Source organism: Panthera pardus, unplaced genomic scaffold (assembly GCF_024362965.1).
Source record: "Panthera pardus isolate Hobbes unplaced genomic scaffold, ASM2436296v1 HiC_scaffold_13, whole genome shotgun sequence".
NCBI lineage: Eukaryota > Metazoa > Chordata > Mammalia > Carnivora > Felidae > Panthera > Panthera pardus.
The window spans coordinates 193,855,179-193,872,837 of record NW_026526688.1 but is presented as its reverse complement, the minus strand read 5'-3'; the positions used below and the strand labels follow the sequence as shown (position 1 = coordinate 193,872,837).

The window sequence follows — 17,659 nt, the reverse complement described above, 5'->3', positions numbered from 1 at the left end:
ATCCCTACTTTCAAGAGAGCTATCAGAAGAGAGACCAGGAAACAGGCAACAACACAAGAAAAGAGTCCCACATGCTTTCCTACACCCAAGACAGGAAGTTGAAGTCAGGAGAGACTCAGATAAGCATCTCCAGGGAAGGCGGTGCTTTCCTAAATTGTGTCTGAGAGGAGTAGAGGCTATGCAGAAGGAAGGGTGGCAAAGAGTATGGGCAGGAGGAATAGGAAAAGACTCAGAGGCAGTCCACCACTCAGCAAAGGCAAGGCATTCCTTGCCTTGTGTAAGGCAAGGAATCCAGCGAGGATGAGGCTGGAGGGCTTGGCAGGGGCTGGACTGAGTTAGGCTGAGTCAACCAGGCTGAAATCTGCGAGGCGTGGAGAGAGGATGGGAGTGGGAGACAGAGGCAGAAGCCAGCAGGGAGGTGCCTGCATCCTCCAGACGAAAGACGATACAGATACGCCGCAAGGTACGATTTAAGCTAAGATCTAAGAGACAAGAAGGAGCCAACCGCAGAAAGATCAGAAAGAAGAGTATTCTAGCAAGAGAAACAAACAGTGTGAAGTCCCTGAGGAGGAAACATAAATAGCTTGTTGTAGGAATAGAAAGTGAGCTAGCGAGTGGCTGAAGACAGTAAGGGCAGTAAGGTCTGAGACGTAGGCAGATGAAAGTCACCCTGGAAACGTGGGGAAGGTGGTGTTTGAGTTTTCTTCACAGGGAAGAAGCGTTTTAAACGAGCAACTCACATGATATTAGTAATACTTATGTTTACAACTTCTCCTTATTGTGCAGACAGGGGCCTGAAGGGAAGCAACCATCGAAACAGAGAGAGCAAACGGGGGTCTACTTACGCACTCCAGGCCAGGAAGAAGACAGCGGTCAAGGTGTAGACTGCCATGGGCAGACTGGTCCAAAGTTTTGGAGGCAGAGGCATTTCCTGAGGTGGGAAGACTGGCAAACAAATGAGGTTATCTTTGGGGGAGATAGAGGCATTCCAGAAACTCAATGGCTCCCTTTCGAATGTGTTATGTTTGAGGTGCATTTTAGAGATCTAAGTCGAGCTGTCAGGTAGCAGGTGGTTATAGAGGTTTCCCTTTGTGGCTAGAGACATACACCCGAGTGTCATTAGCATATACATGGCATTTAGAAACGTGGATGGGCCTGGACTAGATAAAGAAAGACAGAGAAGAAAAGGCTACCTGGGGCCAAATCTTGTGGCGTCCACCATTTTAAGATAGAGAAGAGGAAGAGAAGAGGAGGAGAAAAGCGAGGACCAATATCACCTGTGAGATGGGAGGAAAGAGAGGATATGGTTTTAGGGAAGCCAGAGCAGGGTGGGGGTGGGGGTGGGAGGCATCTTAAGAATGAAAAGGTGGCCAAGTCTGGCTACTTGGCAGAGAGGGCAGGAAAATGAGGACTGGGAAATAGCCGTTGGATTCAGATCCCCAGCCCCTAGGACCACAACTGCCACATAGTAGATGCTTAATAAATACGAGGTGAATTAATTGACTGAAGAATCTAACCCAAGGATGACAAGAGCAGAACATTTTTGGCTTCCAGGGTACCACTCTCATCCTCCTTCCTCTTTGACAGACATTAATAATCAATTCTTTTTCTTTTTCTTTAATCCAGACCCAGCTTTGGAGTCCTTCTGCTCTAGGCAGACCCTGTCAAGTAACTGGAACTGTCATGCAAATTGAAGCATATGTGCCATTCCTGGCATTAACTGTAAAGTCCAGGCGGGACTTCCTTTCACTTATTCAACAATGGAGGCACCAGGAACTACCTGCAAAGGGCACTGCAGAGGGAATTCGTGCTTATGCGAGGATGAGTCAGGTGACCGCTAAGACCCTTTGAAGAGTCCGTGGTTCAGATGACGGTTCTCCCTGCTCCGAGCATGCGGCCACCCAAGACACAGAGAGAAAAATCCAGCCCAGCCTGGGTTAATACGTGTGAACTAAATCTTTCTGAAAACGTCTCCTATGCATTTCTTTCCCCCTTATCTTTATTGGCCTCCTGAAATGCCTTATCTGCAAAGGCATGATTCTGTCCTCAATCTCTGTCTATGAGCACAATTACCATTTCTGCTTCTTCCACAAGGTAAAAATAAATCATGAAATGCAAGACATGAACTTACCTTGTCCACTCAGCCATAGGCAGACTGGCTTCGTCTCCAAATGATGCACTCCCCCACAAAAAATCACAGCAGACGGTTTTATTCTTCAGCCCAAAGCACTTAGCATTGTGGGGAGACATCTGCTGCAGACAAATCTTGGGTCTTTGGAGCTTTAATACTCTAAAATTTATTCCTCTCCACCACCTGGAGGCTCAGGGGTCCATTTGTGGACTTTTCCACCTAATGCTGCCTTGCAAGCTAATGGGCAGTTGGTTCACAGGCATGTAAGTTGCAGCTCATCTGTTAAAACCCCTACATCCGTATTGCAGCAGGAAGGGGAGAGAATTAACCATCAGCTTCTTGTCTTACCTTTATTAACTGCTTCAACAAACAAATACTAAGCGCCAGATTCGATGCTGTTTTCTAGAGTAGGATCTAGAGGTATAATAAAGAGTAAGAAATAGTTTCTTTTACAACCTGGGGTTCATGAATGGGCTTTAGAAGGTCTACGTATCTTTCTGAAGCGATGGGCAAAATGTCCTACGTGTGTATATATATATATATATACACACATGTATATATATATATATATATATATATATATATATATATACATACACACATGTATATATATGTACATATATACATGTGTGTATGTATATATATATATATATATGTGTGTGTGTGTGTATATATATATATATATATATATAGGTCTCCCGAGCGGTCTCTAATTTTCATGGGTTTCTGAATTCAAAATCGTTAGAGATCAATGGGAATCTAAAGGTTGCTCTCACATCCCCCTTTCCTTCATCCCCAGTCACATCAGACCAATTTCCAAGGTTCACCAGTTTTTCTCTTGAATTGCTCGAGATCTAACCCCTTCTCTCCATGCCCCCCCAACTTACCCCAAGCTGCCCTAAGCCAGTGACTGACTGAAAAAGCCTCCTCCTCGTAGTCTCCCTGGGCATCCACACCCTCCTCCAATCTGCTCCGAATGCAGGCCAGCCACGTGTTTTCAGATCTGTAATCCTATCACTTCAGTCCCTTGCTCAAAACCTCCTCATGGCTCCCACCGAGCTTCAGTGGCAGGCAATAAACTTTCACATCATCATTACCAACCACAACAACATCATGTTTGCTGTTCTCTTGGCTCCTTGGACTCCAGCCTTATCAAAGTTTTTCCATGTCTTCTCATTCCCCATCTGTGGTTCTGCCACCAGGCTGGTGTGCTTTCTGTGTTCTCTGCCCGAAAGGCTTCTCCTCTCTTCCTTCTCCAGGCTGTATCACAGTTATCACTTCTCCTGGCCATCTCCTTGGCCTCCCTGACCAGATCAAACATCCTGCTATAAAATCTCCTAGGTCCATAAACTTCCTCATAGCCTTTGCCCAAGCAAGAATTATGCAGGCCTTGCATGACCCATTGATTAATCTCTATCCCTCAGCAAACCCGACTATTGTTCATTGTGTTCCCAGTGCTTCTCGGAACACTGGGCACAGGGCAGGCGAGGGCTTGATGAAGGCTCAGTGAATGAACGAATGAAGGATCAAGTAGCTGAAGAAATAAGCAACCTGGTAAATGCTATAATAAAATAGTGCATGAAGTAGTGATAGGGCACAAGGTGGGGGGGGGGCATCTTTTCAGTAGGTCGGGGCGGGAACCATGTCTCATTCATCTTCGGCATCCAGTCCAGGTTCATCAGCTGTATAGATGAGCAACGTTCACGGAACGCAGGCACGAAGAAGGGACTCTGCCTGGGAGAGTGAGTGGGGGCTTCCAGAGGAGTCAGCAATTAACATCAGTCACAAAGAGAAACCAAAAGTATCAGATCAAAGGGAAAAAGCAGTAGCAAAGGGCATTTCCCACTGAAAAAGCAAGTACGAGGGCAGGAAGCCACAAAAACACACACAAAAAAGAGCGAAAGTTCTATGGAGCAAAAGGAGGGAAGTGAGATACAGGTAGAGATGCGCTTCTGATCCTCCCCGCGGGAGAAAAGGACTCCTTGCCCCAGCTACGGGGAGGGTGCTGAGGAAACACACCTCCGGCTGTCCGCTGCCTAGGGGTGGTCTCTGCCCTGGATTGGACAGGCCTCTCCGACAGTACTATGTGGTGGGGGTGCTGTAAAGAGGCGAAGAGTCCCGCCAGGAAGACGTTGGATCCTTCCAGAAAGGAGACAAGTGAGGTCCAAGCTAGAGGAGTGGTTCATGACGAGGAAGGGTAGTGTTTAGAAATTCAAGAGGAAAAGTCAGTAGCCCCTCGTGACACATTGACTATGGGGCCAAGTAAGGTACGAGTGAAGAATGACACTGAGGGGGTATGTTAGTCCCCAGGGTGGTGGGGAGACACTGATAGCTTGGGGAAAAACAGCATAGTTAACAATACTGTATTATGTACTTTAACACTTGCTAAAAGGATAGATCTGATGTTAAGTGTTCTTATCATGCCAAGAATAATCATAATCATAACAAACAAAGAGGGTAGGAGGAAACACTCTGGAGGGCTGGATGCTTATTGCATAGACCGTGATGATAGTTTCATGGGTGTATATTTATCTCCAGACTATCCAATTGTATACATTAGGTATGTACAGCTTTTTCTATGTCAATTATACCTCAATAAAGTGGCTCTAAATGTATATATACAGCAACCTGGAAGAGGAGCCTTCCCTCCCAAAGCCTTTTTCAAGGCACTCCTAGGCAGTGGAGAATGAAAATGCTAACTGGAATGTTCCAACAGCATTAAAATGCACAATAGAACAGCCACGTTTTACATGAAAAGAGTTGTCATCAAAGTTTTTATTTGTTTGTTATGCTTGTGGGCCCTTTTGCTTCATAGATCAGACATTAAGTGGCTAAAGAACATTCTCATGTCAAACAGACAGGTCTTCAAAAAGAGAAGCACAAAGGTATGAGTCTACAAAAAGGAAGGCCACGTTAATGCTGAGTGAAGAAGAACATGGCAGGAAGATTCTCCGTTCAACAAATATTTATTAAGCACCTTCTATATGCCAAGCACTGTGCTGGGAATACAATGATGAGTAAAACCCCACAGACTGTATGTCAGGAAGAAAGCACATAACTGGGGAAATTGAACATAAATAAATTATGTGTTGCTGGGTCCAGGGTGGCCCGGCCTATCGGTTTAGTCCAAATATCCTCCTGTTGGGTATTTGTTGCTCTGTGTTAATTTTGAACTGGAATTGCTTTTCATGTTTTTCCTCATTCATCAGGATATAGTAGCAACAGTAGGCAGATATACCAGTCGGGATCAGAACGCTTACGGATGGTGTGACCTTGAACGAATTACACGTCTTTCCAGTGGGGACAATTATACCAATGTCCCAGGGGGCACTTTAGCATGCACTGAGGTGCTTCATACGATAGTTACACTGCTACGGTGACATATCATATAAACATTTATCTTATGTGAATTCAACTGTACCAAATAGAAGTGAGAAGGAGTGAAGGAAATGATAATGCGAAGATGTGACCAGCACTGACTACGTAATTTGTGGGGCCTAGAGGAAAATAAAATTGAGAGGCCCCTTGTTCAAAAATTATTAATATTTTCAAGATGGTAACAGCAGAGCACGGGAGCCTTCCAGCAGGAGACTCTGCGTAACCACACAGGATGCACACCGAGGAAGCCAGGCCTGGGTATGGGCCCATTCCCATTCTCTCAGGGGTTCTGGGTTCTGATATATTTCTAACGCAATGAGCATGTTGTTCTATGATAAATATGATTGCAAAGTTCAAATGTATGTTTATCTACCTGTTCTTTTGTTTACGTAGTCCACTAACCAGAAGCAATCTCATTGTCGGCATAAAACCATCGAGGCTATCCTGTTTAAATCTTCAAGGGTGGATTTTAATCTATTTTCCCCCTTTATACACTGACTTTCTAAAGCCTGCAGAAGGTGAAAGACCATAGCTGTCACTTATCTCGGGACTTCTAGAACAGAGGCCAACCTTGAGCCAGGGTCCTGATTGCCTGCTTTACATACAGAATCTCATGCTCAACCCTCAGCAACCCTATAAGGTAAAATTACCATCTTCATTTGGGAGAGGAGGAGGAAGCTTAGACTCAGAACAGGCAAGAGATTTGCTCAAGTTACCCAGAAAATAAGTGAGATTTGCTCAAGTTACCCAGAAAAGAAAATCCCAGGTCTGGGATTCAGATTTGGGCCTTTGGATCTCAGGGTCCAATCTCTTTCAATGATAACATAAGACTTGTTCCTTCCAACTATCTTTTTTCTACAAACCTTGCTCCAAACCTTTGAAATGAAAAATTATTTGGTAAACAGCAAATATACTTCTCTGCATCTTGAGAGCAGAGAATGGCTCACCAATTCAGTTTGGGCATCTAAGGTGGGAGGCAGAGCCACAGGAGAGCCCGAGAGTCTGACTTGTACTTCCAGAGCTCTGATGGCCAGATGGTGAAATCTCAGGCCTGACGTCACTGATCTCCAGCCACCCAAATGCTAGCCCATGTGGAGAGAATGGTATAAGGAGGAGAAATAATAAGGGTCATTTTAGAATGAATGATAGATGTAATTAATGTTATTGACAATGAAAAGTCTCAGTTGCTGAGAGACAAATGAGTCAGCAGTGAGCTTGATGTTGAAACTACATGCTGTTTGGTGTTGCTCAGTACTGAAAAAGAAAAGCAATTTCTTGATCAATGCATATAAAAATCAAGCAAAAAAGAAAAAAACAGCTTGTGTGTTATATCTACAGCGCGTACGTATGTAAACGTGCACATACACGTGCACACACACACACACACACACACACTGTTACTCTTATGCATAAATCTGGGCTTGTCATTCCCCTTTAAGAGTTTTTCTTGTCTTCTCTTAGCATGAAGGCATTTTATAACCCAACCCCAGGTTCGCTGCCTGTGATCACCCTCCCTGGTCCCTACACGAAATCTCCAAATCCCGCTGTTCATTTCAGAAGCACCTCCACCTAGACATGAATCCTGCCCTGGTCTCCAAATCAGAAATGCAAGTCATAAATCGGCATGATTTGTTTGCATAATAGTGAGAAGTTCACTGCGTTTCCCAATTTCAGTCCAGAATGTCCCTCTTCCACCTCGCCATCTGGCACCATGTCATCTCCACATTGAGTTAATCATTCCCTTCTTCCAGCGTCATCAGCACCCAGTTCATACACCTATCAGTTACAGGTAAATCCTTCCAGCTCCCTCATAAGCTCAGAAAATATTTGATACATGACTGTATACCTGGGAGTATATGCCTCACTGATTCATGGGATTCTTGAGAGTAGTATCACCCTTATATAGCTCGTTTTCATGCCCTTCTCTGTGCTTGGCATATTGTCTTGAACAAAGTAGGTGCTCAATAAATATTAAAGAGATGTATTTGCATTCATCAACATTGCTGTTAATGATCACAGATTTGTCACATTCTACACAACATTTGGTGCCTCTTGAAAACAGAGGCAAACTGATTATTTGATAACACAAAGATCTTACCAGACTGCGGGAGCAGGGTGAGGAAAATATGTTCTGGACTAACACAGATGTTACTGTGTCAAATTATTTAAAAATTAAAAATTGTGTAGGATGTGTAACTGATAGAGCATCCAACATGAGAGGACAACTTAACTCCTGTTAAAAAAGAATTATCTGGCTCATTTTGGTAGAGGCATTCGTCTTGATCTTGGGAAATTCATGCTGATGGTAATAATAGGACTGACCGTGTGCCAGATGCTTGTTAAGCCCTTTAGAATATCATCACATTAGGCCCTCTTGATAGGCCTGTGAGAAAATAATTATTATATCATTCCCATCCCATACTCCTATTTGGAGATCACACTTCAGAGAAGTACAGAATTTGCCCAAAGTTGCAGAACTACCATATGGGAGAGCTGGATGCAAATTGAGGTCTGTTGCTCCAGAGCCCATGCTCTAAGTTAGTCTTCCCTAGTCTAGTCTGCTAGTCTGCAGGTAAAAGAAGGATATTAGGTGATGTTTTTAACTGAATCATAGAGGGATCAACTATCAAAGACTCTAATATCATTTTACAAAGAATAAAACAGATCCAGGGAGTTAAAGGAAGATAGGGTCTTAGAATCACATGACTGAAAATCTTAGGACTTTGAAATCCACTCAAGCACCCTTACATCCAACTGCTGACTTAACATGTGCTTTTTTGTAACAGCTTTATGGAGATATGATTCAGAAACTATGCAGTTCACCCAACATAATCAAATTTTAGAATATTTTTGTCACCCCGAGAAGAAATTCTGTACCCACTTACAGTGGGTCCACTTCCCATTGCCAGCTCCAGTCCTAGACAACCACTGATTTGTCTGTATGGATTTGCCTATTCAGAACATATAATATAAATGGACTCATCCAATATGTGGTGTTAGGCAGACACAAAAATATATATTTTAAAAAGGTCCTTTTGAATATCTTGAAGTCACCTCAAACTCACATGTGGCAGAAATGGGTAGCAGCAGTAGGAATGGTTGAAGGGGATTACATTTCTTCATCTGATCTTTATTAACTCCCAAATAAGCTACTCCCAAGTAAACATACAATCTAAGTTAGAATAACAAGCTTGATGTTTGCTATGGATTAAATGTACTCCTCCTTCCAAAATTCATATGTTGGTGTTCTAAACCCCAGTACCTTAGAAAATGAGGGTCTATACAGAAGTAATAAAATTAAAATGAGGTCATTAGAATGAGTTCTCATCCAATATAAATGGTGTCCTCATAAGAAAGAGAAATTTGAAAGCAGACACACATAGGAAGACTGACATGAGAAGACTGTAGTTATGATACCATAAGCCAAGGAACCACCTACCAGAAAAGTCTGGAAATGATTCTCCTTCAGAGCTGTGCAAAAGAACCAAGCCAGCCAACACCTTGAATTCAGACTTCTGGCCTCCAGAACTATTGAGATAATAAATGTCTGTTGTTTAAACCGTATGCAAAGTGTGTGGCACTTTGTGATGACAGTCCTGGTAAACTAATACAGCATTTGCATACATGTTCTAAACAACTTTCCTAGTCATTCTCTTTGGCAAATATATCACCACTCTTAGTCTCTTCCCCAGCCAAAATCTGAAAATTGACAATTCTCTAAAATCAGATTCATGAGATTTTCACTCAGTCCTGATCTTCCAGAGCTCCTTATTTTAGACAATAGCACTATCCAAACAAATGTGTAAGTTAGAATTCTAGAAGTCATCATTGACTCCTCTTCTTCTTCATGCCCCCCGCCGAATCTCTCTCTGTCTCTCTCTCTGTCTCTCTCTCTCTCTGTCACACACACACACACACACACACACATACACATCTCTAGGCTGACTTTCACAGGAGGATTCTAACAAGCCTTCAAAGGTGGCTTTAAATATTCCAGATCATTAAAACAAACTTTCAAATTTCTGCATGAAGTCAAGAAATTACTTTCAGAACCTGAAAGAAAAAGTAAAAACTCACAGAATCTCAATAAAGAGTATCCATACAAACCCTAATTATGACATTAGTCTGCTTAAGCCATATTACTCTTTAAAAGAGTAATATACCATGGGCAAAAGCAAATTAGTTCAGGAATGCAAGTCTGCTTCCTCTGAATCTACTGGCCCAGAATGTTATCATATAAGAAAGTTAGAAGAGACTGACAAGTTTAACTTGCTAAAACCCTGTATTGAAGTTACTCATTAGCCTAATCTATTCTCAAAAAAATTTTCTAAATATTTTTTCCTGTGTTTTTTTTTTTTTTTTCAGGAATATTTATACGCTACTTGGCTCTGGACACCATGTTTTTCCCTTTTTTAAATACACTAATGGTTTTTTGAAGCCTTAATCTATTGAAATGTCTGTCCACAGAGCCTCTTGCCAATATATATACAGAAAACTCCCTTAGTGCCAACATTTAATGGAAGTGGCCAGTTGTATAATAGTCAAAAACAACCTTTCCCACATATGAATTTATTTGAAAGCCAATAATGCACTTACTGGAAAAAATTTCCTAAAAAACTTCCTTTAGGTCTGAATTTCCGCCCAACTCAATGTCACTGCTATGATAATCTATTGCTGTGTGACAAAACTTCCCCCAAATAAAAAAGCAGTTTATTATTATCTTTCATGATCCCATGAGTTGAATGGGCTCAGCTGGTTCATTCTCCCATTGGGTTTCTCTTGTGATTGCAGTTGGTTGATAGCTGATCTATACTGATCTAAAATCTTGCTGGGTTGCAGATCTAAGATGGGTCACTCATGTAGCTGGCAAATGATGCAGTCTATTGGCAAGAATATGTGAGGGATTGTCGACCAGGACACTTTGCAGCAACTCAGATGGCCAATGCTGTCAGAGTTGTAAGCCCAGGGACATTAACAGGCATAGCAGCCAACCTCTGGCTGGAGCAGCCCACTTCTACAGAAAACTCATGGAAGGATCCTATGACATAGAAGTCTGGTTCTCAGTCCTGTGTAGAGACCTCTGGAACACCACTTCTAACATTCTTGAAAGCTCTTCAAGCACTTGGCTTTCAGTTGGACAAACTTGGGTTTCCATTGAGTAAATTTGGCAACTTTCTAAACCACTTCTTTAAAATGGAGACAGCATCACCCAAAATTTGCAAAATTGTGGTGATATTTAAAAATGTTAGTAATGGGGTGTCTGGGTGGCTCAATTGCTTAAGCATCCAACTCTCAGTTTCGCCTCAGCTCATGATCTCATGGTTCATGGGCTTGAGCCCCACATGGGGCTCTGAGCTGACAATGCAGAGCCTGGTTGGGATTCTCTCTCCCTCTCTCTCTCTCTCTCTCTCTCTGCCCCTGCTCTCTCTCTCTTTCTCTCAAAATAAATAAATAAACTTTTTAAAAAAGGTTAATACAGTGGGAAGTACTTTGTACACGGACTTGTATATGGTAGGGAGTTGGTTAATGAATATTTGGGAAAAAAGGAAATGATTTTCATATTTTGAGCATTAGCCTAAAATGCCATATTATGCCCTTTCTGATTTTACCATGGGTTCCACTTTCATATAAAAGTCAAATGAGACTACTCAATCTACATTCTCTCATTTTGTTTCTTGTCTGAACATATTTTCATTCTATGTATGGATAAAAAGAAAGTGTGTGTGTGTGTGTGTGTGTGTGTGTGTGTGTGTGTGTGTGTGTGTAAGCACTGGGAAGGTGGATTGGGAGAATATACATACCAAATGTTAAGACTGATCATCTTTGGGTGATAAGATTCGTCACACCTTTATAATTTCCCCACAATTCCAAATGTTTATAATAAGCATTGCTCTTAAACTCCAAAGGAAAAATAAGAGTACAGTGTTTTTCCATGTATGTCAGATTGGTTGGCCATATCATAAAACAGAAAAAAATACTTTTTTTTTTTTTTGCTGCCCTGCAGAACCTATAAACAATGGAAACTATCATGTCTGTGGCAGCAATGGCTGTTCATTTATTCACCCTCCTTTCTTCAGTCAGTAAGCAGTCATCGAGAACTGTCATGGGCACTCTAACAGACTCTAGAGATACTTACATGAAATGAGACCCTTATCTCTCTTTATAAACACCACTCATTCCTGATGCCTCCTGTCTGTCAACTTCCTACCTGCTGCCACCTTGCCCTCCAGCCTTCCCTCCAGGTCTTTCCTTCTTTGACGCCCCCACAGTTTGGTCACGCCTCTGCCATAGCTCTCACTACAGCTTGACTTGTGTCAAAGGAACCCGGGCCTGAGCTTTTGCCCACAGTGGACCATGTGCTCCTTGGAAGTCGGGACTCACCCCTCTCTGGTGAGGGTCTCTCTTCACCCTCATTCATCCACTCGCCCTAGTAGATGCCAAATTGTTGTGTTTTGAACTGATTGTTGCCCAAATCCCTCATTTTATAGTTAAAGTAACTCTAATCAAAGGAAGTTTGTGAATCATACAGTAAAGCCAGAGCTAGAATCTCTGATGCCCTCCCCAGCAAGTACCACTGTGTTCTAGCAGCCAATGCTATAGCCAGCTGAGACATCGGAAAGTGGAACATGAGGAACCAGGTACACTTCTGTCCATGGGATGACAGACAAGTTCTCCAAGGACCCTTCTCCACAATTTCCTTTCCCACCAGAAACTCTGCCCCATGGTTTGACCCCCTGGGGGAAAGCCTAGCCTAATTAGATGAGGTAGTTTCTCAGCTTCCTAATATAGCTTGGAAATAGAGCAGAAAAGTGTCGGGCTCTGAGTTAAGCAGGCCTGGGTTTGCATTGTATTTCTTCTGCTTACCAGCTTTTTGATCTTGGGTAAATCACTTCCCTACTAAGCCTCAGGTTCTTCATCTGTTAAATGGGAGTTATAGTGTCTACTGGAAAGGCACAAAGTAGGTGACCAGTGAAAGAGAGCTGGATGTATTATTGTTTTGACAATGACACAGTGCCCTGCTTGTCCACAAATTCAAGTTCCCTCTTAGCAAATATCTGCCCACAATTTCTTCTCTCACCCTCTGCCCTCTGCATGAGTCTCTCGGGCCTCATCTCCATGCTGCCTGGCTGGACAATGGCTTTTCCTGGAGTTCCTAAGAACTCAACTTTGGAGAGGCTCTAGGTGTCTATGGGGGATTCTTCACTACTTTAGGAGTATCTGGCTACTTGGGTCCCCCAAACGCTCTCTCTGCCTCTTCCCTAGAATCCCTGTCTGCTACATATTTGCTTGAAGAAGCCATTCAAGCAAAACAGTCTATTGAAAGACAGTGTACTAGTCAGAGTCTTCATTTTTACTTGCTTTAGGTGCCCAGAGGAAAGAACAACTAGTATGATTTAGAAGTGTTCAGAGTCTCCTGAAGGAGGTGATATCAGGACTGTACTTAAAGGGGGGGTATAACTAGGATCAAACTCGTACACATAACCCTCGACATGGATGGGATTCAGCATAGATACTACAGAAAAATAGCATGATGTTGTATAAAGAGTAGGTGTGGGGATAGTTAAATGCTCTTAAATTGCAATGACAGCCCCAGTTCTCCCCTCTACCCTGTACTGGCCCTCTCTGCAGTTCAGTTTTGCAGTGCTGTCTCACTCTGAGCTAACCTGGACATGCTTATGTGGTGACAACGGAGGAGGAGAGAGCAAAGCACTGCAAGCAGAGCCATTTCAAGACACTACGTGTAGGGGCGCCTGGGTGGCTCAGTCGGTTGGGCATCCGACTTCAGCTCAGGTCACGATCTCGCAGTCCGTGAGTTCAAGCCCCACGTCGGGCTCTGGCTGATGGCTCAGAGCCTGGAGCCTGCTTCCGGTTCTGTGTCTCCCTCTCTCTCTGCCCCTCCCCCGTTCATGCTCTGTCTCTGTCTCAAAAATAAATAAATGTTAAAAAAATTAAAAAAAAAAAAAAAAGACACTACGTGTATCAGGTCTGCTTAACCACCCAAAACAAGTCACACAGATAAGGCAACTGTCAAAGGGCCAGGAAGAAAAGAGGAATGGTTATAATTGACTCTAAGAGCCAGCAGACTTGAACGCAATGGCCCAGAGAAGAAGGGAAAGGAAGTGTGGCCCATCAGTTCTTCCTGCCCAGCCAACTTCTACCTTGTCTGCACACTAGAAATGAAGGAAAGGAAATGGGAGAGGATGCCCGTGAACTGGGTGGGAGTCCCAGTTCTCTCTCATTCACTGTGACTTGAAAAGACCCTTGCATCTTGCTTGGCCTCCTCCAGTTTTCTTGAGTTGGGGGGAGCAGAGATGCAAATTCTTGCTCTCAATTCTTCCCATGTTTTTGTTGTTGTTGCTTGTGATTTGTTGTGTTTTGTTTTGTTTAAGAAAATCTTATTAAGGACACTCAACAAAGACTCTCTGTGGTTCCCCATGGCCTGCCAATAAATTCCAAACTCCTTAGCTACACATTCAAAGGCCCTTCTTGATCTGAGCACTTGCTTACCCCTGAGCTATCTACATTCTGCTTTGTGCTGGGTCTATTTCTGCAGGAATCTTATCTTGACTACTCAATTGTGGGCTTCTTCCAGACAGGGGTTGGGAGTTAAACAACATATATCAGAAAGCCTGGCTAATAGCAGTCATCTAATATGTTTTTTACTCTGGGTTAAAGTAAAATATTAAGTCGGTTATCATAATTGAACTTAATTAAACAACTCCAAGACATGGTTAACTCCTGTAGTGGAAAGAGCACTGGATACAGAGTCAGAAGATCTAGGTATCGACTCTATTTTTTTTTCTTTTTTTTTTTTTTTTTTTTTGCCACTGGGTGACCTTGGAACCATTGCTCATTCTCCTCAAGTTATAATTTTCTTATCTGGTAGGTAGATGCGATAACATCAGCTTCCTTGGTTATTCAAGGGGGTGCAGGGAGTGAAATTGCAAATATAAAGAAAAAGAATACAGTATGACCTAGAAAGAAATGTCACTAGAATCATTATTGAATTATTATTACTCAAAAGCCTTTGAGGAACCCAAGTTTGTGACTACCAGACCTATGACAATGTACAGTTCAACGGGGTTTTTTTCCCCCTCTGAAGTCAATTAAGTAAGTGTTCTTCTGCAAAACTGAAATCAAATTTTATTTGAACAAATTGTAGACCTGAAAACCAGGGGTAATATCACTGACTTGAAGACTTTACATGAGATAAATGAATGGTTTTGTTAGAAGTAAAATGTAAGAGGGGCGCCTGGGTGGCGCAGTCGGTTAAGCGTCCGACTTCAGCCAGGTCACGATCTCGCGGTCTGTGAGTTCGAGCCCCATGTCAGGCTCTGGGCTGATGGCTTGGAGCCTGTTTCCAATTCTGTGTCTCCCTCTCTCTCTGCCCCTCCCCCGTTCATGCTATGTCTCTCTCTGTCCCAAAAATAAATAAAAAACGTTGAAAAAAAAATTTAAAAAAAATTTAAAAAAATTAAAAAAAAAGAAGTAAAATGTAAGAGGTAATAAGGCATCATTATACACATTTTACATCAAGACCACCATGTAGCATGGACACCAAACAATTTGCACAAGCTAACAAGTTGTGAATCAAATACTATACAAAATACCTCAGACAAACCAGTTACAAAGACCATGGGAACACTTTCTATAACTGTTCCAGGCTGTCAGGATATGGATCTCTCCGAGAATAGTGTTGAAGTAAAGGGAGCTTGCTTGCTTGCTTGCTTGCTTGCTTTTTTTAATTTTATTTCTTTTTTTATTTTTATGAAATTTATTGTCAAATTGGTTTCCATACAACACCCACTGCTCATCCCAACAGGTGCCCTCCTCAATGGCCATCACCCACTTTCCCCTCCCCCCCACCCCCCATCAACCCTCAGTTGATTCTCAGTATTCAAGAGCAGCTTTCACAAAGGGCAAAAACAGAATTTCCCATGTGAGACCTAATCTGAAAACAATTCAATTTGGTTCCATTGCAAAAATAAAGATTGTTGTCTTTTTCTATCACAAAATTAGGCTCACCAGCAGTCCAAAGCTGTTTCTCCACTAGGGACACAGAGCTCAGTTGGCTCCACAATGGAAAAATCATCCTCTCACCAAATAAGCCTTTTATTGCTCTGGGAGAGATTTCAGGTGCTGAGAAAGGAGGAGGAACCTGAGTGCAATAGGAAGCTCCACCTTCTACCCTGGGGGGTTTTCCCATTCAGGTTTTGCAGGTATCTTGTTGGAAGTTATTCCATTTCCTTAAGTAGCCTCCTTTTAACTGCCCCTGAAATCCATGCCAGAAAAAGAGAAGGTGGTCCTAAAAAGTCTAGTTATAAAACTTAAACTAAAACTTAATTCCCAGCCATTGTGAACTTAGGTTGCAGTCACACTTGCCAGGGGGCAAAAGAAAGGGCTGGCTCCATGGGAACAAGTGGAGACTTGAACAGATCCTTCAGTTAGGAAGCATTGCTCTTTGACTTGAGTCTGCCTGAAATTCTTTCATTCAGTATTTACAATTTTGGTCTGGCTTCCTCTGAAAATCCCACAAAAGAGTATCTATGGGGGGAGATTCCCATAGGCCACCACTAAGGAATCGTTAGAAGGCATCTGATCAGCCACTTCACTCTGAAGGTAGGAATGCAGAGGCCCAGAATGGTTAAGGAATCTGCCCAAGATAACCCAGCAAGTTAGAAGCAGAGTAAACGTAAAACCAAGTTCTTACCACCCTTACTCCACCCACTTTCAACTGGATCATATTCAACTCCTCAGCTGATTAGTAACACCCCAGCAAAGATTGTTGTATCTCATAAGCCACCTCCCTGACTGTGACACTAAAAGGAAAAAAAAGTGAATAGGAAGCCATTTACTCTCTGAATGTTCTTGCAGTCTAGACAGACAGATCCAGTCATAAAACAAAGACAAAAGTAATTCAATGGAATAGTGCTTCACCTGAGGTTTGCACACAGTACAAGGGGAAAACAGAAGAGAAGAAACTCCCTCTGGGAGACAGGATTGGAAAGGCCTCTCCAAAAAGATGACAGTTGAGCTGACTCTGAAAGAGAGAATGTGATGTGGGCAGAAATGAAGGAACACGTGCCACACCTAAGGTCATATCACAAGAACTCTGAAAAGGGTCTAGAGAACAGAATGGTGGGAGATGCTAGGAAACAGGTCAGAACTGGATCCTGGATGACCCTGTACATCATGATAAGGAACAGAGATTTTACCTAGTAGGCAATGAAAAGTCTACTGTTTTACTACGGCTGCTGTAACAATGTACCACAAACCAGTGGCTTAAACAACAGAAATTTATTGTCTCACAGTTCTGAAGGCTGGAAGTCTGAGTCCAGGTTTCTGTAGGGTTGGTTCCTTCTGAGGATTCTGAGGCAGAATCTGTGCCATTTCTCTTGCCTACCTCTTGGTAGTTTGATGGCAATCCAAGTGGAGATTTTGAGTAGGCAGTTGGAAGTACAAGAAATAATGGGGTTTTCTTGCCACAACTATTGGAAAAGACCTAATATGTGGGTGGCAGTCTGCTAGAGTTTGAGATACAAATGTGAATTATAGCAGACATTCCTGGTTGTATAGTTAAACTCCAACTCTGTTTCCTTCATTTTTAATGGAGAATCTCTGATTTTTTCATGTTAATCTTCTTTCTTTTTGATGTTTATTTTTTGAGAGAGAGAGAGAGAGTGCTTAAGAGCAGGGGAGGGGTAGAGAGAGAGGGGACAGAGGATATGAAGCAGACTCTGCACTAACAGCAGAGAGCCCCACGCAGAGCTTGAACTCCAAACTGGGAGATCATTACCTGGGCGGAAGTTGGGCACTTAACCAACTGAGCCACTCAGGTGCCCTTCATGTTAATCTTCTTATGTTCTCAAGGAAGATGGCTCCAGGCTAGGCCCAAGAAATGAATATTAATCAGTTCAAGCCAACAGAGGCAATTCTATTCCTTTTGACAAGCTTGATTTAAGCAAGGCCATGTGATGCAACCCTGGCCAATGAGGCAAGAAAAAGGAAAATCCATTGGAAGTTTCTATACAAAGTTTTGCTTTCTTTTAAAAAGAGATAGGTGATGGGGCACCTGGGTGGCTCAGTTAAGCATCCAACTTCAGCTCTGGTCATGATCTCATGGTTTGTGAGTTTGAGCCCAACATTGGG

General features: G+C 42.6%; 1 long non-coding RNA gene across 1 annotated transcript; it reads left to right on the top strand.

Annotated features, from left to right (window-relative positions):
- The first annotated feature begins 356 nt into the window (after positions 1-356).
- On the top strand, positions 357-2,628 carry LOC109269649 (uncharacterized). The gene is made up of 3 exons (XR_002081187.2): positions 357-463; positions 787-936; positions 1,627-2,628. It is a non-coding gene; the product is annotated as an uncharacterized LOC109269649 (long non-coding RNA).
- Positions 2,629-17,659: the final 15,031 nt, after the last annotated feature.